The sequence below is a fragment of the Giraffa tippelskirchi genome, chromosome 13, assembly GCF_054371585.1.
Source record: "Giraffa tippelskirchi isolate mGirTip1 chromosome 13, T2T-mGirTip1v1.2.pri, whole genome shotgun sequence".
NCBI lineage: Eukaryota > Metazoa > Chordata > Mammalia > Artiodactyla > Giraffidae > Giraffa > Giraffa tippelskirchi.
In genome coordinates this window covers 26,769,212-26,793,219 of record NC_137287.1, presented here as the reverse complement: position 1 = coordinate 26,793,219, position 24,008 = coordinate 26,769,212, and the positions used below count along the sequence as shown (strand labels likewise).

Here is a 24,008-nt window from a genome sequence, read left to right as displayed (position 1 = left end):
CTAAGGTTTCAGTCTGTTTGTTCTTGTAGGAACACACCTTCCATAGCATCTGATGTGTGCATCACCTCACTTATCCTCTCAGCATTGCCTGGACCAGTGGTTCTCAAGTGGGGACAATTTTGCCCCCTAGGAGACCTCTGGCAATGCCTGGAGACACTTCTGATTGCCATGATTGGTGGGGTGGTGCTCCTGGCACCTAGTGTGTACAGGTCAAGGATGCTTCTAAACATCCTGCAGTGCACAGGATGCCCCCACAGCAAAGAATGATTGTGTCCAAAATACCAATAGTGTTGAGGAGCACTGCTCTATAGGTCAGGGGCTCTACTAGCTCCATTTTTACAGGAGAGGAAACAGGTATGGAAAAGTTGGGTAAGTCCTCCCGAGGTCTCATAGCTGTTGAGCAATGGAGATAGGAGGTAAACCAAGTGAGGCTGGCCCCAGAGCCTTGGCTCCTACCCTACTCTACATGATTGCTTCTGAAAAATGGAAAATTCAGCAGAGATGGAGCAGCTTTTTCCTGCTTCACTCAGTTATGCTACAACCAAGGGTGACCAGCTGTGCCTAGTGCTGAGTGGGTTCCCACGATGTGAGACTTGGTGTTCAAGCCACGATGGATGGCCAGCCTAGTACGACCCAGAGTCTGTAAGCATCTGAGCTTGAGACCTGGTCCTTAGAGTCAATCTGTTGGGCACATCCCCTGTGGTAATCGCTGTTCATACAGGGACCCAACCCCAGTCCCAAGTTCACATAGTGCTCAAGGTCAACTTGTCTCCTGTTCTGAAAATATCAATCTGTTAGGTCTTGAGTTAAGTCAGCGTGTCTCTAGGTAGATCAGAATTCATCCTTGGAGGATCTTCAAGGTTTTCTGGAGAAATAGATCAGTTGGGGATAGGGTGGTAGAGAAAAAGATCCCGTGCTTTGATGGCAAGACCAGAATTCCTGTTGCTTAAATGTCTGGACCGCAGTGTTCTCTTTTGCAAAATGAGTCGATAACAGGAGCCACGGTTATGAGTGTTACTGTGTACCAGGTACTGTGCTTGGAAGGTGCTTGCATATAGTTATCCTATTTAATCTTCTTGCAAACCCAGATTGTCTTACTCCAAAAACTACACTTTTACAGCTATGTAACATCTCCTGGAGCTGTTTATGCGGAGATGGGAAAACATGCCAGTTAGGGTGAAAAACAGAGGATGAGATGGTTGGGTGGCATCACCAAATCGATGGACATGAGTTTGAGCAAGCTCTGGAAGTTGGTGATGGACAGGGATGCCTGGCGTTCTGTAGTCCATGGGGTCGCAAAGAGTCAGATACGACTGAGCAACTGAACTGAACTGAACCGATGGTGAAAAACAGGAGGTGGCCTCAAGGGCAGCGCATTAAGTGTGTTTGCAAAGGCATGTGTGTTTCTTCACTGCCTAAGATCCCTGAAGCATTCCTGGCGCCGCAACACCCACGCAAAGTGTTCCCTTCAGCTGACCTCTCCCTCCAGCGTCCGAACACCTCGCTCACTCACTGCCCCCAGCTGTGTGTGTTTGATGTGATCTGTGGATGTGAAGTACGGCTCAGGCTGCAGGAACCTTCTTCTTTCATGGGGAAGCAGAGCTCCAGCCTCCCAGCAGCAGCTGGACTGTCCTCGGCCCTGCTGTATGAGTCTGGCTCGAGCTGCAGGATTTATGTGTCAGCTTCAACAGTGCCTGAGGCTGTGTCCAGCCAGTGAAGGTCCTTGATGTGTTGCTGTGGTTTGCTGAGGCTTCCAAGGACAGGGGTTTGCTGAGGGGTCGACAGGCTGATTTCCTTCTTGTCTACAGCTGAGTTCCACATTCTAACATGCTAATCGTTTGGAGAATAGAAGTGGCTGCTGTTTTTGAAACACTTATCCTGCGCCAGGGGTCATGCAGATCATTTCTCACAAACTACTTCCCTCCTCTTCCTGGGCTGCTGGTTCTCCTTAAGTTGCTTTACTTTTTCTTGTTTCTGTAGCTAGGAAAACTGTTAGTTACTCAGTTGTATCCCACTCTTTGTGACACCATGGTCTGTAGCCCACCAACCTCCTCTGTCCATGGAATTCTCCAGGCAAGAATACTGGAGTGGGTTGCCATTCCTTTCTCTTCCTAACCCAGGGATCGAACCCGGATCTCCTTCATTGCATACAGATTATTTACCATCTAAGCCACTAGGGAATCCCTCTATAGCTAGGAACTGTATTCCAAAAACCTAGAAATGGGTCTGACAGACGACATTGCTGCCTGTGGAATGAATAAATGAGTATGTGTTAGGCTCTATACTAAGCCCAGTGTGTGAATTATTTCACTTAAATCTCACAATAATTCTATGAGATAGTAACGATTTTCATCCCCAGGTTGCAAAAAAGAAATTGTATTCAGAGAGGTCAAGCAATTTCCCCCCAAACACACAGCCAATAAATGTCAGAGCAAGAATGCAAACTTAATTCTCCAAATTGTATGTCATTTTCCAATACTAGCGCCCATATGTGGAGGCATATTTTTGGAATTTACATACTTATTATCTCCATACCATATATCCACAGATATGTATCCTATATAATATGTACATGTGTAATATATACAGAAACATGTAAATGCATCAGTCACCTATAGCTGTGAAACAGTCACCACAAAAACTCAGTGGGTAATTTAAAAAAAGCATTTATTTCTTGGGCATGGGTCTGTGGTTTGACTGGGGAGCCTCTGCTGTAGGCTCTAGGCGGCATTCAGGTCTGATCCCTACCTTTTCTTCTGAGGTCCAAGCTGGAGAGGCAGTGGTTCACTGGTCAAAGTTGGCGGCTTCCAAGGGATGAGCAGAAATAATTGATGCTTTTTAAGGCCTAAGCTGAAAACTGGTCCTTTGTCACTTCTGTCCACGTTCCAGCGGCCAAAGCAAGCCCAGTATTAATGGAGCAGGAAATTATATTCTTCTCATGGCAGAGGGAACGGGGAGGATAAATATTTGCCGAACAATAACACACACCAACACATCGTATTTCCATTGTATATGGATATGTCTGGATTTCTTGCTCCCATGAACGCAGCTTCTCTGAAGAGCTCTGTTATGCTCTTCATTTTTACTGGGCATTAATTTCCTTGTTTGAAAAATGACCAGCTTCTGTTCAGAATTAACTTTTGCTATTAATCTGAGTTAAACTAACACATACTCCCATGTGTAATAAAGCAATGTGGGCAGGACCTTGAGCTCTGCGGCCAGATTTCCTGGCTTTTCATGATGATCTGGGTGACCTTGAAGAAGCCTTTCTGAGCCTCAGTTTTCTTTTCTGTGAAATGGTGTTGGAAAAATCACCTACTACACAGAGCACTGGGAGATTAAGTAAGAGAATGCACGTAATAGCATTGAAACATGTATATTGTCATGTGTGAAACAGAACACCATTCCAGGTTCGATGCATGAGACAAATGCTCAGGGCTGGGGCAATGGGATGACCCAGAGGGATGGGATGGGGAGGGAGGTGGGAGGGGGGTCCAGGAAGGGGAACACATGTAAACCCATGGCCGATTCGTGTCAATGTATGGCAAAAACTACTACAATATTGTAAAGTAATTAGCCCCCAACTAAAATAAATAAATTTATTTAATAAAAAAACAAAAACAAAAACAAACAAAAAAAAGCTTAGCACAGTGCCTGACTCTGTAAGGCACCCAATACGTATCAGCTATTGTTATTAATATTAGTACTATTCTTGCAACAAAAACAGCACAGTATTCTAATGCTGCTCAAGGCCATTATCTCAGCCTGTCCCATGCTGGTTCCCAGACCTAATGTTTGTTCCTCTAACCTAGTGTCTTTTCCAGTTATGAGCTCATTCTTTCCTTCTAGACTTGGCTTTGGAGTTTGGACTTCCTGTTGGGCTCAAGACTCCCTCCTTACAGAAATGTTCAGACTTATCTTACTGACTGGGCTTCTCCGGGGGCACTAGGGCTAAAGAACCCGCTGGCCAATGCAGGAGACGTAAGAGACATGGATTCGATTCCTGGGTCGGGAAGATCCCCTGGAGGAGGGCATGGGAACACACTCCAGTATTCTTGCCTGGAGAATCCCATGGGCAGAGGAGCCTGGTGGGCACAGTCCAAAGGATCGCAAAGAGTTGGGTATGACTGAAACGACTTAACACGCCTGCACGCATCTTAACTGATATGTGCCTCGGGCTTCTCAGCCTGGTCAGACTCTGGGAGCACAGGATTGGCCCCCACCCGGTACTGCCGGTTCATCGGTGCAGCACAGCCTGAGCGGGAAATTTCCATGAGAGCACAGGTTATGGGGGAGCCTTCTGACACCCACAGGCAGCAGCTCGGATGTTTGTGAGCTGTGGGGTGGGATTCCTTTCACCTGAAATCCCCCAGGAGCTGTCAAGCTTCGAATCCTTGCAGTTTAGGCAGTCTGTTTGTAATGGTCTCAAGAAAATCCATTCTGCCTACAAATGTGGTGACCTTTAATTTTTTTTTCAGAATTTTCCAAGACGCACATTGACTCTTCCTGTCAGCGTGGAAGGCTCTAATGCCGCCTGGGGTATTTAGATTGCATTTGCCAATTGCTGACTGCTGTAGCCAATTTGTTCCTGATCTCAAGGTCGATTGTGAATAATTTTAGCTGGGCTAAGTCTCTTGCATTGAATAACTTGGAGAGAAACTATTAAGGCAGAGGCAGGAGGGGGTACGGGGCTGTTTCTCTTTTGTAGACGTTCTCTGATTTCTGGTAAAAGAGGAGGGCTCCAGCTCTGCCATTCATGGAGGAGGTGATCCCAAAGCAGAGAGGAGTGGACACGTACTGGGTCCCTCATTTGCCAGATATCGTGCTGGGCATTTTATGCTCAGTTGTTTAATCTACCTTGTGGGGTGAACCTGATGATGGCCAGAATACACTGAAGCTGCCGACCTGTCGGGCTGGGATTGGTCTGATTCCAAAGGTCAAGTTCTGCCTGTAGCAGTGTATAGCACCCATCAGAACACAGCATGTACCCTGGGATCTGCTGCCTTTCTTTCTGTTGCCCTCTCCTTTGGATCCGCTGTTCTAGGTCTGCAGTGGGTCTGGCTCCCCTATGTCTGCCTGACGTGGAGCTGGCATTACAGCTGTTCCTTGATCCCCCAGTGCATCCTATAGAGGTGACCCGGGGCAGCCTGGTGGTTTCACATGCGGTCTTAGGAGTGGGGACACCCCCGGGTCTGAATCCCTGAGAGCTGTGTGACTGGTCTGGCTCCTCTGAAGCCTGAAACAGGGATTGGGGTGGGTGTGGTTTATCGGGGGGCAGCGGCTCTAGGGGTGGTGGGGGAAGGAAGGGAAGGGAAGGGGAGCAGGGAAGGAGAAAGAGCCTGGGGCTGTGGCATTATGGCCTGAATGTTTAAGCCTTCCCCTCCCTCCCCAGTTCAGTTCAGTCGTTCAGTCGTGTCCGACTCTTTGCGACCCCATGAATTGCAGCACGCCAGGCCTCTCTGTCCATCACCAGCTCCCGGAGTCTACCCAAACCCATGTCCATCGAGTCGGTGATGCCATCCAACCATCTCATCCTCTGTCGTCCCCTTCTCCTCCCGCCCCCAATCCTACCCAGCATTAGGGTCTTTTCCAATGAGTCAACCCTTCGCATGAGGTGCCCAAAGTATTGGAGTTTCAGCTTCAACATCAGACCTTCCAATGAACACCCAGGATTGATCTCTTTTAGGATGGATTGATTGGATCTCCTTGCAGTCCAAAGGACTCTCAAGAGTCTTCTCCAACACCACAGTTCAAAAGCATCAATTCTTCGGCGCTCAGCTTTCTTCACCGTCCAACTCTCACATCCATACATGACCACTGGAAAAACCATAGCCTTGACTAGACGTACTTTTGTTGGCAAAGTATTGTCTCTGCTTTTAAATATGCTATCTAGGTTGGTCATAACCTTCCTTCCAAGGAGTAAGCATCTTTTAATTTCATGGCTGCAATCACCATCAGCAGTGATTTTGGAGCCTCCCAAAATAAAGTCTGACACTGTTTCCACTGTTTGCCCATCTATTTCCCATGAAGTGATGGGACCAGATGCCATGATCTTAGTTTTCTGAACGTTGAGCTTTAAGCCAACTTTTTCACTCTCCTCTTTCACCTTCATCAAGAGGCTCTTTAGTTCTTCTTCACTTTCTGCCATAAGGGTGGTGTCATCCGCATATCTGAGGTTATTGATATTTCTCCCCAGCCCTATACAAATTCATATGTGGAATTCTACCCTCAGGGTGGTTATTAGAAGGTGTGGGGCCTTTGGGAGGTGATTTGGTCATGAGGGTGGAGCCTCCATATAAAAGGGACCCCAGAGAGCTCCTTCCGCCTTCCTGCCTGTGAGGCCAGGGCTAGAAGATGGCCATGTATGAACCAGAGAGCCCGCTCTCACCAGATACCAAATCTGCCAGTTCTTGGATCTTGGACTTCCCAGCCTCCAGAACTGCAAGAAAGTTATGTCATTTCAGCCACCCAGTCTGTGGCTGTTTGTTATAGCAGCGTGAGCTACCTAAGACACCCAGCAAGGATGGGGTCTTAGGTCAAGACCCATGAGGGAGCTCTGGCATGTAAACTGTAAACTGTACCATGACACTGTCTCTGCCTTGAGGCAGGAGGACTAGACTTATGTACCCCCTCCCCATAAAAGTGTCAGTTAGTCACTGGCGGTCCCAGTGGTGCAGGGTAGACTAGGGGTGGGTGACGGTGTAACTCCCCTGGGTGAAATAGCTTCTGTCTGCCAAGGGAGATTCACTGTAGAAAGTGCTGGTATGAGCCATTAGGGACATCCATTCCAGGCTGAGGAATGGATGGGTTGACTGGTAAAGGGAATCTGGGTGAGGCTTTAGGAGTAGCTACAAAACTGTAACCTCTCTGTGCCCCAGTTCTCCTCGTTTGTAAAATGGAGACACTGATAACCTATATCTGAGCATTGGGGTGCAGATTAAAAAACATCACTGCATTTGTATTACTGGCATAATGTGCCTAATACTGGCCTTGAGGACTCAGCAAGCATAAGCTATTATTATTACTGGCATTTGTGGAGCAACCGCAAACAATTAATGATCACTCACTCAATATCTCATTTAATCTTTACAACTCTTCAGAGTTTTTAATTTTAACTTATGTTTAGTTTTTGTTGGTGTATAACTGACACATAGCCTTGTGTTAGCTTCGTAACGATTTGAGATTTTCATACATTGTGGAGTGATCACCACACAGTAAGTCCAGTTAACATCTGTCACTATACGTGGCTTGGAAGCATTTTTTTTCCCCCTTGTGATGAAAGGAAAGGAAAGTCGCTCAGTCGTGTCCGACTCTTTGCGACCCTGTGGACTGTAGCCTCCCAGGCTCCTCCGTCCATGGGATTCTCCAGGCAAGAATACTGGAGTGGTTTGCCATTTCCTGCTCCAGGGGATCTTCCCGACCCAGGGATCGAACCCAGGTCTCCCGCATTGGAGGCAGACGCTTTAACCTCTGAGCCACCAGGGAAGTCCTTGTGATGAGGGCTTTTAAAATTTACTCTCAGCAACTTTCACATATGCCATGTAGTATTAGTCACTCTAGTCACCATGCTATACACTGCATCCTCATGACATTTATCTTATAACTGGAAGTATGTGCCTTCTGACCATCTTCACCCATTTTGTCCTTCTCCTCTGGCAACCACCAGTGTGTACTCTGTATCTATGAGCTTTGTTTGTTTGTTTTTGGTTTGGGGTTGTTAGATTCCACATGTGAGATCACACAGTATTTGTCTTTCTTTGTCTGGCTTATTTCACTTAGTTTAATACTCTCAGGGTCTGACCTAATCCTTAATGAACTCTTATAAGGTAAATTTCATTTCTACCCCAGTTTATAGATTCTGGGGGCCAAATGTTATGTCCACAGACCCACCAGGGCTTCCCTGGTGGCTCAGACAGTAAAGAATCCATATGTAATGTGGGAAACCTTGGTTTGATCCCTGGGTTGGGAAGATCCCCTGGGGGAGGGCATGGAAACCCACTCCAGTATTCTTGCCTGGAGAATCCCCATGGACAGAAGAGCCTGGCGGGCTGCAGTCCATGGGGTTGCAAAGAGTCGGACATGACCGAGTGACTCAGCACACGGCCCCCACCCCCAAATTTATAGATTGAAATCCTAATCTTAAAGGTGATGGCATTAGGAGGTGGGGCCTTTCAGAGGTGATTAGGTCACCTAACGAGGGTGAGGGTGTAGCCCTCTTACTGGGATCAGCACCCTTTTTGAAGGGTTCCCAGAGAGCTACTTTGTCCCTTCTACCGTGTGAGGACAGAGTTAGGATGTGCTGTCTGTGAACCAGGGAGAGGGCTCTCACTAGGTGCTGAATCTGCCGGCACCTTAATCTTGGACTTCCTAACCTCCAGAACCATGAAAAATAAATTTCTGTTGTTTATAAGCCACTCGTCCATGTTACTCTGTTATAGCAGCCCGAGCAGACTAAGACACTAAATACGGAGACTGAGACACAGTGAAATGGCCTATCTTGACCAAGGTCACAGAGCTGACCAGTGGCAGGGCTGAGATTCCAGTTCAGGCTGCCAAGCCCTGCAGCCCCCAAGTGAGGCATCCTTGCAGACTCACTCTTTTAATCGTGGGATTGTTTTTGTCATTCCTGATTCTTTGAATTTGCCATCATCTCTCTTGTCTCTGAGCTTTTGCATATTGTATTTTGTATGCTGGAAATATTCTCCCCCTTTTGCCTGATCTCCTCAGGTTTATCCTTTGAGGCTGAGCTTAGATTTGGCCTCTTCCAGAAAGTCCTCCAGGTGATCTCCTCCCACTTGTATTTTCCTCAATCAGAGCATCTGTTAGGATGTATTGCAATTGCCTGGCCACTCATCTATCTCGCTTACTAGACTGTAGGCCCAAAGGGGTAGTGATTTCACCTGTCTCACTTATTATTGTAACTCCAGACCCTTGCATTTTGTTTGACACATAGGGGTACTTGATAAATACTTAATGATTGAAGGAGCGTTCCAGACTCAGAGTGGAATACATTGCAGTCTTACCAAAGTTACTGTTTTGTTGAATTAAAGCTACATGGACTAAATTCTTTCTGGGAAGATTTTATAACCGAGTCTACAGGTCTGCCTGACTAGAGTCTGTCAGCGTCTATGAACAGAGCTCCCCTGCCCCCACAAAAGAACCATCCCCTTTACCTGGGAGGCTCCAGGAATTTAAATGAGGTTCTAGTGTAGCAAACAAGAGTTCTTCAGAGACTCTTCTGACATTTCTATTTGAAGTAATGAATTTTTTTCTTTCTATTATGAATGTAAGAGAATCACACTGTTGCAAATTTGGAAAACATAGAAAAACAACCCATCCGTTATCATTTGATATGTACATTTTTGGGGGGAGGCTTCCTTTTCCCCGAATATATGGTTTATTTATTTCTTTTTAAATTAATATTAAACCTACTTAAAACCATACTAGGAATACAGTTTTGTATCCTGCTACTTTTTTTTTCACTTAGCAAAATGAGATTTTTCCAAGTTTAATTACATAGCTTTAAAAATAACCATCACCGTTTTTTTCTCTTTTTTTCTCCCTTTTAAATTTTTTATCAAAGTAATATGTGCACTAGTAAAAAGTGAAAGAACAGAAGAGCCTCTAATGGAGGCAGCAGTCCTGGTTCCTTCTCTCCTCTCTCCCCTCCCCAAGTCCTATTTCCCAGAGGCAACTGCTTTAAATGTTGTTTCCATTTTTAGGTCTTCTGGTGTTTAACTCTGTAACTCCAAATAAGATGCTTATGCAGCTGTTCTTGGTTTATCAATTTAAGACATTTCCTATTGACTGTCTGCCATAGAAGATGAGGATTCAGCTTACTGACATGGGTCCTCCCCTCCTCTTCCTCACCCTTCACATTTTTTACATGAAAAAGTAACACAATGCACATGGAAAACATGCCAACAGGGTGAAAGAAATCCTCTTATGGCAAGGCTTCAGTCTTCACCTGCCCCTGGTCCCAGTTTCTTATGTGTCCACATCTGGAAATTATGTAAGATGACTGCAGACTTTCTGGCATTCCACCATTGAGAAGTGGGCTCTTTCTCCCTTGCTTGTGAACCTGGGCTGGCCTGTGACCGCTTTCACCAATAGAACGCCATGGAAGTGGTGCCATATTGGTTCTGGTCCTAGCCTTTAAGTGGTTGGGCAGTTTCTGCTTCCATCTTTTTGGAACTCTTGGTCTTAAAACTCTGAGACATGGTGTAAGAAGTCTGATGACCCTGATGGAGAGACACGTGGAGAGACTCTGAGATGACATGGAGAGGAGGAGGGGTCCTACTGTGATCAGCTTCTGGCTGTCCCCACCAAGGCACCTGGCATGTCACTGAAGCTGCTTGGAGCCTTCCGAGCAGCCTAGAAGTCAGCTGAATACCACTGAGGGACCCCAGTGGATACCATATGGAGCATAACCGCTAAGCTGCCTGAATTCCTGACTCTCAAAATTGTGAGCTGTAACAACCGTGGTTGATGTTTCAAGCCAATAAGTTTTGGAATTGAGCAGAGTAGTCTCCTTCCAGAGAGACTCTATGAGTCAGAGATTTGGGGAGGAGGTTCTCTCAACCTAGCAACGGAGCCCAACAGAAAGTATATGCACTAATGCTTTATTGGGCTGAGTAATCCCAAGGAAGGAGGAATGAGGAAAAATGGAAATGAGGCAGGAAAGGAGAGAAAGAAAATGCCAGGTGGTATGTACTACAGAGTGACCACAGCTTTACAGAAACAGCACTTGTCCCACGGGCCACCTTTGGAGAGGTTCTCTAGAACCTCTGTATCTCAGAACTGTCTGTAGTGAGGTGGGAAGGGTGAGTCATTTACCTGCCAACTCCCTCCTGCCTCTTGTTATCTCTTATTGGTGGAATTTTGCACCATCCTGTTTTATCCCCACCTCTGGGAATTGGTGGGTGTGATGAAGGCCAGCTCTGGCCCCCACTCAGGGTTGACTAAGTATTTTTGATTGTATGCCAGACTTTGTGAATTTCACCCTACTGGCTGCTGTATAATGTTGTTCCTGGAACCGGCCTAGATGCTGAGGGTCCAGCATTGAACAAAACAAAGGTCCCTGCCTTTGTTGAACTTTCATAATAGTGTGGGAAGACAATCAGGAAACAATAAGCATAATTCATGTTTACTGTTATTATTGTGTTACATTTGTATCCTTATGAATACTTACCCTAAACAGCCATCACTTTTAGTGACTGCATAATATTTGATTGAATGGTTTTATCACTATTTAATGATGCATTTCCCTGTTGATGGTTAATCAAATTACTTTCTCCAGTTGGAAACATCTAGAAGCTTAGAGGCTTAGGCTTCCAAGTCCAACAAACAGAAGTTGAGAGTTCATTCTGAAGTCCAGTGGAGAGCAGCCACTCGTATACTTGGGATCAAAAATTGATCTCCCTTGTTCTGTGAACTGGAGTTGCTGTGGATTGGACCATCCAACCTGGTGTGCCCATGGCCAGCAAAAGAGATGATGGGGGAATTTAGGATGGCGGGAAGGACCTTACATACCCCTCTTCCATTGTCTCCAGCTCTCTGACTACACCTGTACCCCAATATTCAGTCAGCCCACTCAGACCTAGAGTCAAGGTCTTCAGTATCTCTTGAGCCTGTATTTTCCCCTCTCTTCCTGTGCCTTGGTCTTCATTTGGGCTTCTACTACTTTTTGCCTGTCGGTTTTGCATTCTTGTCTCCTATTCCATTGATCTCCAGTCTCCAGTAATAATTATGTGATTTGCTTTGGAGGATGTGGTAGATGCTGTTGCAACTTTGCCCACATCCACTGATACTTACTATTTCTACCTCAAGTAGCTGAGACAATGCCTGGGGCTTTCTTGGTCAAGGAAGTGCGGAGAAATGCACACTCACCCAACTACTGAGGGTGGTTGTCCCACCTTCCTCACCTTTATGATGGGGTCACCTCTGTAAAGAATGCCAGTAGCCATGAGGATATACATATGTCTCTCTGTGTGCATTTTAGTCGCTCAGTCGTGTCTGACTCTTTGTGACCCCGTGGACTGTAGCCCCACTGGGCTCCTCTGTCCATGGGATTTCCCAGGCAAGATGGAGTGGATTGCCATTCCCTTCTCTAAGAGATCTTCCCAACCCAGGGATTGAACCATGCATTGAAGGCAGATTCTTCACTGTCTGAGCCGCCAGGGAAGCCCATATATATAGAGAGAGGCTTCCCAGGTAGCACTAGTGGTAAAGAACCTGCCTGCCAATGCAAGAGACGTAAGGGATACGGTTTTGATCTCTGGGTTGAGAAGATACCTTGAAGAAGGGCATGGCAACCCACTCCAGTATTCTTGCCTGGAGAATACCATGGACAGAGGAGCCTGGTGGGCTACAGTTCATGGGGTCACAAAGAGTCGGACATGGCTGAAGCAACTTAGCATGCATGCATATATATATAAACTATATATAATATAAATATAAAACACCAGAGAATCCTACCTACTGTTGATGAGTGCTAAAGTGAGACTTCCCTGAGCAATGTCTTTTCTAAGCTGAGACCTGAAGGATGAGCAGAAATTAACTAAGCAAATTAGCTTAGCAAACAATGGGGAGAATAGCAGAAAAATGTTCCAGTTATAGGCAACAAGCATGTGTGAAGGTCCTGGGGCAGGAATGATAGCATGGCCAGAGTACAGAAAGGGAGGCACAGTGTGGCAGCCACGTTGGGGTGATCTGTGTCCAAAAGGTGAATTTCTCTTTCCCTTTCATTTTGATTCTCTGTCTATATACTGTTTTGAATCCCACTATGGTCTGGCTTCATTTAAATGCATCTGAAATGAAATCTCTAATGTTAACAGTGTTGTCAGATGTGAAGGCCTCATTTCTCTTTGGTTCTTTTTCACAGAACACTGTCTATGAATTTCAGGGGAGGATATGAGGATTTTGATTGTTTTGATTGTTTTTTTTTTTCCCGTATGACCACATTATGTTAATTTCCCCATTGTCTTAGGGTATGAGAACATAAAAGCAATAACTCATTTATGTGAAGACTGAATGTGCGGCGAGGTTGTCATGGAAACCAGGGGAAATATTCACATTGACTTGAGTAAACTGAATAACGCCCGTTAAAAGATTGAACACAGAACTTATTTACCCAATTGTGTAGTGTGCGGAAGAGATGAGAAAATCAACATGATAAATGAGATTTTGGGGGGTTGGAAAGGGGGTGAGGATGAAGAGGGTGAGTGAATGCTTGAGGTGTGTTATTTTTACCTAAATAGTTGTTCTCCTCCTTCCAAAGGCTGTGTTTTTGTTGCTGAATGTAAGTGGGGCTCCAGGGTGGTAGGGAAAGGGTCCAGGGAAAATCGAAAGATAAGCTTAGGGTGTTCCATGACTCCAGATGCCAGACCCCTAACCGTATTTCCCTTCAGAGTCTCCTCTGAAGTCTTGGTCGGAGCAGTTGAAAGGGCTTGAGAGTTTTCAGCATTTCCGCCTTTGCCTTTGGAAGTGTTGCTCTTTATGTTTCAAGCTGATTTTAAAAAAATGCTGGTTCTGTTGCTTTTTATTTTTTAAAGCAAATGCTTTAACTTTTCCCAAATAACTCCTTTAAAAAAGGTCATGGAAGAGAGGTGAGGAAGTCAAGTTGGGGACACTCACTCCTGATTGTTGTGGCAGGAAGTGCTCTGAGCCCAGGGTGCAGCCCCCTGAATGTGGTTATAGACCTAGAGGGGTTCAGTACCAGCCCCTCTAATGGTTGTACCAGGCGAGTGTGGAGAGCAGATCCTGGGCTCTGGAAGGCACTGCTGGTTCTTCAGGGCTACCTTGATGTTGCACCTGAAGCCTCACTCTGAGAGATGCTTTTAAGAGGTATTTTCTCCTCAGCAGCTTCCACCCCAAGCACCACAGTCCTGCCTCCTCATGATGTCTCCTCCTCCTCCACCGTCTGCTCTGTCCTCCACCATTTCCAGGAATAGGTGATGCAGAGCCCATTGTGGAGGTATAAGCTACCCAGCCTATGGTAATTTGTTATAGCAGCCTGAACAAAGACAGTGTAGAGGCAGGCAGGAAAATGTTTGGGGTGTATTTTGGCTTCCCTGGTGGCTCAGATGGTAAAGAATCCACCTGCAACGCAGGAGACCTGGGTTCGATCCCTGGGTTGGGAAGATCCCCTGGAGGAGGGAATGGCAACCCGCTCCAGTATTCTTGCCTGGAGAATCCCCATGGACAGAGGATCCTCGTGGGCTGCAGTCTGTGGGGTTGCAAAGAGTCAGATACGACTGACCGACCAAACACAGCACAGCACAGGGTACATTATAAGCTACAGAAATGTATTTCTTAACTGTTCTGGAGGCTGGAAGTCCCAGACCAGGGTAGCTGAGTTCTGGTGAGGGCTCTCTTCTGGATTCTAGACTGCTGACTTCTTGCTTTGTCCCCACCTGGTGGAAAGAGGGTGAGAGAGTTCTCCGGGGTCTCTTTTTTAATTTATTCCTATATTTTTAAATAAAATTGTATATATTTAAGGTGTGCAGGATAATTTGATATACACAATACATAGTGAAATAATTATTATATTAACCATCTCCTAACAATAGCTACAGTTTTTTATTTGTGGTGTGTGTATGTGTATAGCAAGAGCACTGGAAACTTGGTCTCTTAGCAGATTTCCGGTATTCCATATAGTATTATTAACAATAGTCATCATGCCTGTACCTTAGAGGTCTCTAGATTTATTCATCCTATACACAACCACAGCTTTGTATCCCTTGACCAACATCTTCCCACTTCCCTCACTCTCCAGCCTCTGGTAACCAAAATCTTTTGCAAAGGATGACATAAATTGATATTCACAAAGCGTTCCCCTCTGGCATTAGCCCCATTTGATGGGTGGGGAAACAGAAGCCCAGAGAAGTGAAGTGACTTGCTCAGAATTGTGCAGCTAGGATGTGGCAGAATCAGAACCAGAACTCAGATCTCCTGGCTCTTCATGAAATACTTCTGTCTCAGGCAGCCCTGGGACTATACCTCCCCTCCATTTGGGAGGTCCTCTATACACTGATCTATTCTGATAATCCTTACCAAAGTCTAGGAAAAAGTTGGAAAAAACCCTAAATATCCAACCTAAGAAAGACAGATGACACTTATGCTCCTTTCATATAGTGGAGTATTATGGACTATATTAATAAATGACATGCAAAAAGCATAGTAACACGATACATATATCATAGTATAAAATGAGGAAAGAAAGCGAAATGAGAACTATGTAAATTAAATGCACTAGACGACAACAACAAAAGAAAACATGCATGAAACAATGGTTGTCTTGAAATAGTTTGTCGGTTTAGGTCCTCTGAGAAGCAGAAAGCAAAAACAGGGATTAATCGTGCAAGAAATTCTTTGAAGAAATGCCTGGGGAGGAAAACTGGGAGGGGGCAGAGGTAGGCAGGGAGCGCCTTGAGGCCGTGTTGCAGGTCTGACACCTATGAAAGGAGAGGGAGATGCCAGGGGAGTTCAGTGCCTTCTGAGGAAGTTTCAGCCAGGCCAGTCCCAGGGAATGCTTGCGACAAAGTTGCCTGTTGGTCAAATCTGGCACTGGAATAGAATAGCCTGGTTCTAGTACTGCTGCTGTGCTCAGCCACTGGCTGGGGAAGCCCTGGGAAGAGTGGCTTGGCATGAACCCCCTGGTAGGTCCAGAGGTGCAGCGGTTAGAGATTGTTGTCAGCCCGAGAGTCGGTTCCTGTGAGGGAAGTTCTGAGCAGGGAACCTCCGTGGCTGCAGCTGCTGGTGTATTATTATAATAAAGCATTTGGTGAAGGCACTTCATGGTGGTCTTGAGAAGATTAAGGCTTTTGGCTGAATCCTGCCCTCCAAATACAGGCTTGTCTCTTTAGCACCTGGACTTTCCTGTTCTTGTGCCCAGCAAAGGTGTGCTGAGTCACTTGAGCAGACGAGACCTGTCCCTCCATCTCTCATAACAGGAAATTTTAACAGCTGCCCCAAAATGAATGGAAGGACTTTGCCAAGTTAATCTCTGACTTACTACTTGCACCATATCCTTTGGGGAAGAGATGCTTAGCCATATTAACGGTCTAATGTTTTTAGAAAAGGATTTTTGGTGAGTCTGGCTGCAGAGGAAGGTAATTAGATCAGGAAGGGGGCTTGAACCGCCTATGTTTGGTTTTTAAGTGAAAGTCGCTCAGTCGTGTCCGACCCTTTGTGACCCCATGGACTACACAGTCCATGGAATTCTCCAGGCCAGAATACTGGAGTGGGTAGCTTTTCCATTCTCCAGGAGACCTTTCCAACCCAGGGATGGAACCCAGGTCTCCCGCATTGCAGGCGGATTCTTTACCAGCTGAGCCACAAGGGAAGCCCTGAGTGGTTTTAAGGTCTCCCTAAAGGAAGGAGAAGGGGACGACAGAGGATGAGATGGTTGGATGGCATCACTGACTTGATGGACATGGGTTTGGGTAGACTCCGGGAGTAGGTGATGGACAGAGAGGCCTGGCGTGTTGCAATTGGTGAGGTCGCAAAGAGTCGGACACGACTGAGCGACTGAACTGAACTGAACTGAAATATGGTTCAGAGCTCCACGAAGGACCACTGAATATCCTTCACCTAAACTAATGCCTGTCAGTAAGTACTCAATACATTGCTTATTAAATTAAAAGCATGATTAAAAGGAAACCAAACTATAAATAGAATCTGTGCATCTCTAAGTCAGCAAACGTTGACTGAAGATTTGTTGAACTTGGTCCTGCTCAACAGTGTACCTGCCCACCCTTTACCCCTCAAAAGACCTGTGATGGTTAATTTTATGTGTTGATTTGATTGGGTCTTGGGGTGCCCAGATTAAAAATTATTCAGGTGCATCTGTGAGGGTGTTTCTGATGAGATTAAATTTGAATCAGTGAATTCAAGTGAAGTAAATCATCTTCCTGATGTGGGTGGGCAGCATCCAATCCATGGGGAGCCTGAATAGGCCAAAAGGCAGAGGAAGAAGGGATTCACCTCTTCCTGCCTTACTGCTTGAGCTGGGACATCTCATCTCCTGTCCTTGGCTAGGATTTAAACTATCAGCTCCCCTGGAACTCAGACCTTTGAGCTTGGGCTGAATTACACCACCAGCTTTTCTGGGTGTCCAGTTCGCAGACAGCAGATGGTGGGACTTCTTAGCCTCCATAATCGTGTGAGCCAGTTCTTCATAATAAATCTCAATCTGGTGCTCACTTCGGCAGCACATATACTAAAATTGGAACGATACAGAGAAGATTAGCATGGCCCCTGCGCAAGGATGACACGCAAATTCGTGAAGCGTTCCATATTTTTTTTAACTATGTGGGATATTGAGTTTTTTTTAATGGATTGACTATCCATTAAAATGGATTTGTTCAGCCATTTACATTAATGAGCATTTAAATGCAACAGATACCATTTCAGGTGACTTAACATGAATGAATAAAAGTCAATGCTATTGGATTAAAAAAAAAAAATCTCAATCTGTCTTTCTCAGATTTATTCTGAGGGATTGTATAATTGTAATATATACATAAAATTGGTTCTAGTTCTCTGGAGAACCTGGACTAATACAAGGCTCTAAAAAATTTGTTTCTTGTAACCTATCACCTTGTCATTTTCTTTGGGATCTAATATCAACAATTCTTGGTCTCCAGCCCAATTTCTTGGTCATAACTTCTACAGCTTGGTAGTTTTCCATTTATTCCACCTTTACTGCACATCAAGGTCTCCAAGCATAGTTTCAGGCATTTGGTGTGTGACTCTGAATAAGACATGTTCAGATCATCTATTGCTGCATGAAAAATGACCTACTCACAAAAAGGCTGGAAAAAATATTCGATATTATTGGTTACGATTCTGTATTGACTGATAAGTAGGATTCTCATTTCCCACCTCTCATGTAGTTGTGTCAGAAAGTTGCTGGTGTTGGAGTCGTCTAAGTCTTAACTGGGTTGCCCTTATGAAATGGTTCAAACATCTGAAAGCTGATGTTGGCTGTTGGCTAGGAGCTCTCAGTTGACATTGTTGCCCAGGGCACCTTCATGTGGCCTCTCCATGCAATTTGGATTTCTTGTAGCCTAGTAGCTGGGTTCTAAGAGTGGGTGTTCCAAGCGATAAGAAGTACCAACTAACCATCTCTTAAAACCTGGATCAGAAACTGGAACAGGATGATTTCCACTATATTCGATAGGTCAAAGCAATCACAGAATTCAAATAATCAGGGGAGAGGAGGTAGATCCCATCTGTTAGTAGGAGTAGTGTTAAAATATGTGGCCACTTGAAAATAACCACAGATGGTTTCTACTGTTAAGGAATGCAGAGTTAATATAGAGATGATAATGATAGTGATAAAGTTAACGTGGAGACCATAGGCTGAACAATGGCCACCCAATTATATGTCGGGTTGTAATCTCTGGAATCGGTAAATATTATCTTATGAGAACAAAGAGTCTTTGCAGATGTGATTAAGTTAGTAATGGGGGAGGTTACTTCAGATTGTCCAAGTGGACTCTAAATCCAATCACAAGTGTCCTTATAAGAGGAAGGCAGAGAGAGATGGCACACAGAGGAGAGGAGAAGGCAACATGAAGACAGAGGCAGAGATTGGAGTGATGCAACCACGAGCCAAGGAATGCTCGCAGCTACCAGAGGGTGGAAGAGGCAAGAAACAGGTTCTCCCCTAGGGTTTCTGGTGGGAGCAAAGCCCTACTGACACCTCAGTTTCAGCTCAGTAAAACCAGTTTCCACCTTATGCCCACCAAAGTTGGCAGAGAATGAATTTCTGTTATTTTAAGCCCCTGAATTTGAGATAATTTGTTACACCAGTTTCAGAAAACCAACGCAAAACCAGATAATGACAAGAGTGTGAAGAGGGTTATAAAAGAAACACATGGGAGAGACCTGAGACCCAGCCCAGGGGAGAGAGAGACTTGGGCAGGAAATGTTGCTTGATAACCTGACTCTGAATCCCCAGGAAGTGTGTATGGCACAGGATGGAGTAGGTGAGGGCTGGAGCCATACTTTTCTGTTGACAACTCAAGTGTGCCACACACTTGGTGTGTTTTTAGGTTGTGGTGAGGTTTCAATGAGTATAGGGAAGCTTGTAAATGCTTGGCACATAGTGAGCACTTAAAAAAAGCTAGGTGTTAGTATTGTCATTATTTCCTTTGGGATTGGTTAAGGATATCTATTGTTCTTCTGGTGCAGAACTTGGCTGCTATTTTCACCATGATTCATGTCTGTTTTTGACTATGTTTTCAGGTTATTTCCCTTTCTGGGTATTACACTGCCTAGTTCATTGCCAAAGTGCTCTGCCATTGTCAAGGAGAACCAAACAGTTGCTACACAAGAGACCAAGGCTTAGGACATGTTCCTCATCTATTTCGCTAGTTCAGTTCAGTTGCTTAGTCATGTCCAACTCTTTGCGACCCCATGGACTGCAGCATGCCAGGCCTACCTGTCCATCACCAACTCCCGGAGCTTACTCAAACTTGTGTCCATTGAGTCAATGATGCCATCCAACCATCTCATCCTCTGTCATCCCCTTCTCCTCCTGCCTTCAATCTTCCCCAGCATCAGGGTCTTTTCAAATGAGTCAGTTCTTCACATCAGGTGGCCAAAGTATCAGCTTCAGCATCAGTCCTTCCAGTGAATATTCAGGACTGATTTCTTTAAGGATTGACTGGTTTGATCTCCTTGCAGTCCAAGGGACTCTCAAGAGCCTTCTCCAACACCACAGTTCAAAAGCATCAATTCTTCAGTGCTCAACTTTCTTTATAGTCCAACTCTGACATCCATACATGACTACTGGAAAAACCATAGCTTTGACTAGACAGGCCTTTGCTGGCAAAGTAATGTCTCTGCTTTTTAATATGCTGTCCAGGCTGATCATAGCTTTTCTTCCAAGGAGCAAACATCTTTTAATTTCATGGCTACAGTCACCATCTGCAGTGATTTTGGAGCCCCCCAAAATAGTCTCTCACTGTTTCCATTGTTTCCCCATCTATTTGCCATGAAGTAATGGGACCAGATGCTGTGATCTTAGCTTCCTGAATGTTGAGTTTTAAACCAACTTTTTTGCTTTCTTCTTTCACTTTCAACAAGAGGCTCTTTAGTTCTTCTTCCACTTCCTGCCATAAGGGTGGTGTCATCTACATATCTGAGGTTATAGATATTTCTCCTGGCAATCTTGATTCCAGCTTGTGCTTCATCCTGCCTGGCATTTCGCATGATGTACTCTGCATATAAATTAAATAAGCAGGGTGACAATATACAGCCTTGATGTACTCTGCTCCCGATTTGGAACCAGTCTGTTGTTCCACATGTCCAGTTTTAACTGTTGCTTCTTGACCTGCATACAGCTTTCTCAGGAGGCAGGTAAGGTGGTCTGGTATTTCTGTCTCTTTAAGAATTTTCCAGTTTGCTGTGATCTACACAGTCAAAGGCTTTGGTGTAGTCAATGAAGCAGAAGTAGAAGTTTTTCTGGAATTCTCTTGCTTTTTCAGTGCTCCAGTGGATGTTGGCAATTTGATCTCTGGTTCCTCTGCCTTTTCTAAATCCATCTTGAACATCTGGAAGTTCATGGTTCACGTATTGTTGAAGCCTGGCATGGAGAATTTTGAGCATTACTTTACTAGTGTGTGAGATGAGTGCAATTATGCAGTAGCTTGAACATTCTTTGACATTGCCTTTCTTTGGGATTGGAATGAAAACTGACATTTTCCAGTCCTGTGGCCACTGCCGAGTTTTCTAAATTTGCTGGCATATTGAGTGCAGCACTTTCACAACATCATCTTTTAGGATTTGAAATAGCTCAACTGGAATTCCATCACCTCCACTAGCTTTGTTCATAGTGATGCTTCCTAAGGCCTACTTGACTTTGCATTCTAGGATGTCTGGCCCTAGGTGAGTGATCATACCATTGTGGTTATCTGTGTCATTAAGATCTTTTTTGTGTAGCTTTTCTGTGTATTCTTGCCACCTCTTCTTAATATCTTTTGTTCTGTTATGTCCCTACCATTTCTGTCCTTTATTGTGCCCATCTTTGCATGAAATGTTCCCTAGGTATCTCTAATTTCCTTGAAGAGATCTCTAGTCTTTCCCATTCTATTGTTTTCCTCTATTTCTTTGCACTGATCACTGAGGAAGGCTTTCTTATCTCTCCTTGCTATTCGTTGGAACTCTGCACTCAGATGGGTATATCTTTCCTTTTCTCCTTTGCCTTTAGCTTCTCTTGTTTTGTCAGCTATTTGTAACACCTCCTCAGACAACCATTTTGCCTTTTTGCATTTCTTTTTTTGGGATGGTCTTGATCACTGCCTCCTGACAGTGTTATGAACCTCCATCCATAGTTCTTCGGGTACTCTATCAGACCTAATCCTTGAATCTATTTGTCACTTCCACTGTATAATTGTAAGGGGTTTTATTAGGTCATACCTGAATGGTCTAGTGGTTTTCTCTTCTTTCTTCAATTTAAGTCTGAATTTGGCAATAAGGAGTTCATGATATGAGCCACAGTCTGCTCCCAGTCTTGTTTTTGTTGACTATATAGAGCTTCTCCATCTTTGGCTGCAAAGAATATAATCAGTCTGATTTCAGTATTGACTATCTGGTGATGTCCATGGGTAGAGTCATCTCTTGTATTGTTGGAAGAGGGTGTTTGCTATGACCAGTGCGTTCTCTTGGTGAAACTCTATTAGCCTTTAACCTGTTTCGTTTTGTACTCCAAGGCCAAATTTGCCTGTTACTCCAGGTATCTCTTGACTTCCTACTTTTGCATTCCAGTCCCCTATAATGAAAAGGACATCTTTTTTGGGTGTTAGTTCTAGAAGGTCTTGTAGGTCTTCATAGAACTGTTCAACTTCAGCTTCTTCAGCATTACTGGTTCTTCAGCATTACTGATTCAACTTCAGCATTACCTTGTCTAACTCAATGAAACTATGAGCCATGCCATGTAGGGTCACCCAAGATGGACAGGCCATGGTGGTGAGGTCTGACAGAATGTGGTCCACTGGAGAAGGGAATGACAAACCTCTTCAGTATTCTTGCCTTGAGAACCCCATGAACAGTATGAAAAAGCAAAAAGATAGGACACTGAAAGATGAACTCCCTGGGTCAGTAGGTGCCCAATATACTACTTGAGATCAATGGAGAAATAACTCCAGAAAGAATGAAGAGATGGAACCAAAGCAAAAACAGCACCCAGTTGTGGATGTGACTGGTGATGAAAGTAAAGTCTGTAAAGAGCAATATTGCATAGGAACCTGGAATGTTACGTCCATGAATCAAGGCAAATTGGAACTGGTCAAACAGGAGATGGCAAGAGTGAACATCGACATTTTAAGAATCAGTGAACTAAAATGGATTGGAATGGGTGAATTTAACTCAGATGACCATTATATCTACTACTGTTGGCAGGAATCCTTTAGAAGAAATGGAGTAGCCATCATGGTCAACAAAAGAGTCTGAAATGCAGTACTTGGATGCAATCTCAAAAATGACAGAATGATCTCTCTTTGTTTCCAAGGCAAACCATTCAGTGTTACAGTATCACAGTAATTTCCCTAGTAGCCCAGACTTTATCTCTGAAGAGAGTCAAGTCCTCAGGAATCTAGACACCATATCCTTAGGAAATCCTCCATTTAACAATATTCCCTTGATTTTTTTATCACTTGAAATGACATGTGACATATGTACAGTGGTCATAAGTGTACAGATCATAAGTAGATAGCTTGATAAGTTTTTTATGTGTATAAAACTGTGTAACCAGCATCCTGATTAAGAACATATTGAGGACCCCAGCAAGCTCCGCTGAGCTTCTTTCTAGTCAGTATCTCTCAAAGAGAAATGCTGTTTTAGCTTCTTTCACTTAATGAATTTGTCTGTTTTTGAACTACATGTAAATAGGAGCATACTGTATGCACTTTTTTGAATATGTGTTTGGCTTCGTTTTTTGCAACGTATGTTTGAGACTCACTCATGTTGCTTCACGTGGCTATACTTCATTTTTAGTTGTGCTTCATTCCACTGTACAAACAAGCCACACTTGACGGACATTTGGACTGTTTTCACTTTATGGTAATTACAAGTAAAGCTGCTACAAACATTCTTATGTTAGTTAAACTTTTTGGTGCATGTATATACTAATTTTGTTATGTATATACCCAGGAGTGAAATTGCTGACTTATAGGGAATATATTCAGCTTTTGTAGAGGTAGCCAGTTTTCCAAGGTGGCTATACCAATCTACACCCTCCCCAGCCATGGTGCCGTACATCACTGTTGACACTTGATATTGATATTCAACTGACCCAGCACCACTAATTGAAAAGACTGCCTTTTCTCTCTGAATCAGTGGTGGTTTTGTCACACATTTTTTGGACCTTGTCTTCTGTTCTATTTGTCTACCCTCAGGCCCCTTTACCATCTTGATTATTTTAACTTTATAGTAAATATTGATATTTGGTGGTATAAATGTGTAGCTTTGTTTTTCATTAAGATGGCCTTGGTTATTTTTGGCTGCGAGCATCTTCATATAAATTTAATGGTCATTTTATTAATTTTTTAGAAAGAACCCTGCTGGAATATTGATTGGGATGGCATTGATTCTATAGATAACTGGGAAGAATTTCTGTCTAAACAATATTGAGTTTTCCAGTTTATGAACTATCTCTTACTTGCTGCCATTAATTTCAGTATTCTTTAATTTCTCTCAACAGTGTCTTGAATTTTACAGCACCTGACCTCGCTATTATGTGAGTTCGTTTTTTGGATTAAATCATAGGATTAGTGGATGGAAATGAGCTTTATGAACTGTGAAATGTTATGCTCATTATTAACCAGGGAAAAACACATTTGTATTTGACTTTAATAAGAGTCCCTCACATCCCCCTTCATTTTTTTCTATGGCTCTGAATTTTGTTGTCAAGCTACCAAGCTTTCTAGAGGCTCTAAGATCTCTTCTGAATATCCAACTCACTCCAGGCCTATTCTGCATGATTCTTGTGCATCCAGAGA

General features: G+C 44.2%; 1 long non-coding RNA gene and 1 other non-coding gene across 3 annotated transcripts in view; both read left to right on the top strand.

The window, feature by feature from the left end:
- LOC145532044 (uncharacterized) overlaps nt 1–24,008 on the top strand; it is a 494,613-nt gene that overhangs the window by 87,859 nt on the left and 382,746 nt on the right. The window lies entirely within an intron of this gene.
- LOC145533638 (U6 spliceosomal RNA) lies at nt 17,198–17,304 on the top strand. Its single transcript, XR_014074219.1, has one exon. It is a non-coding gene; the product is annotated as a U6 spliceosomal RNA (small nuclear RNA).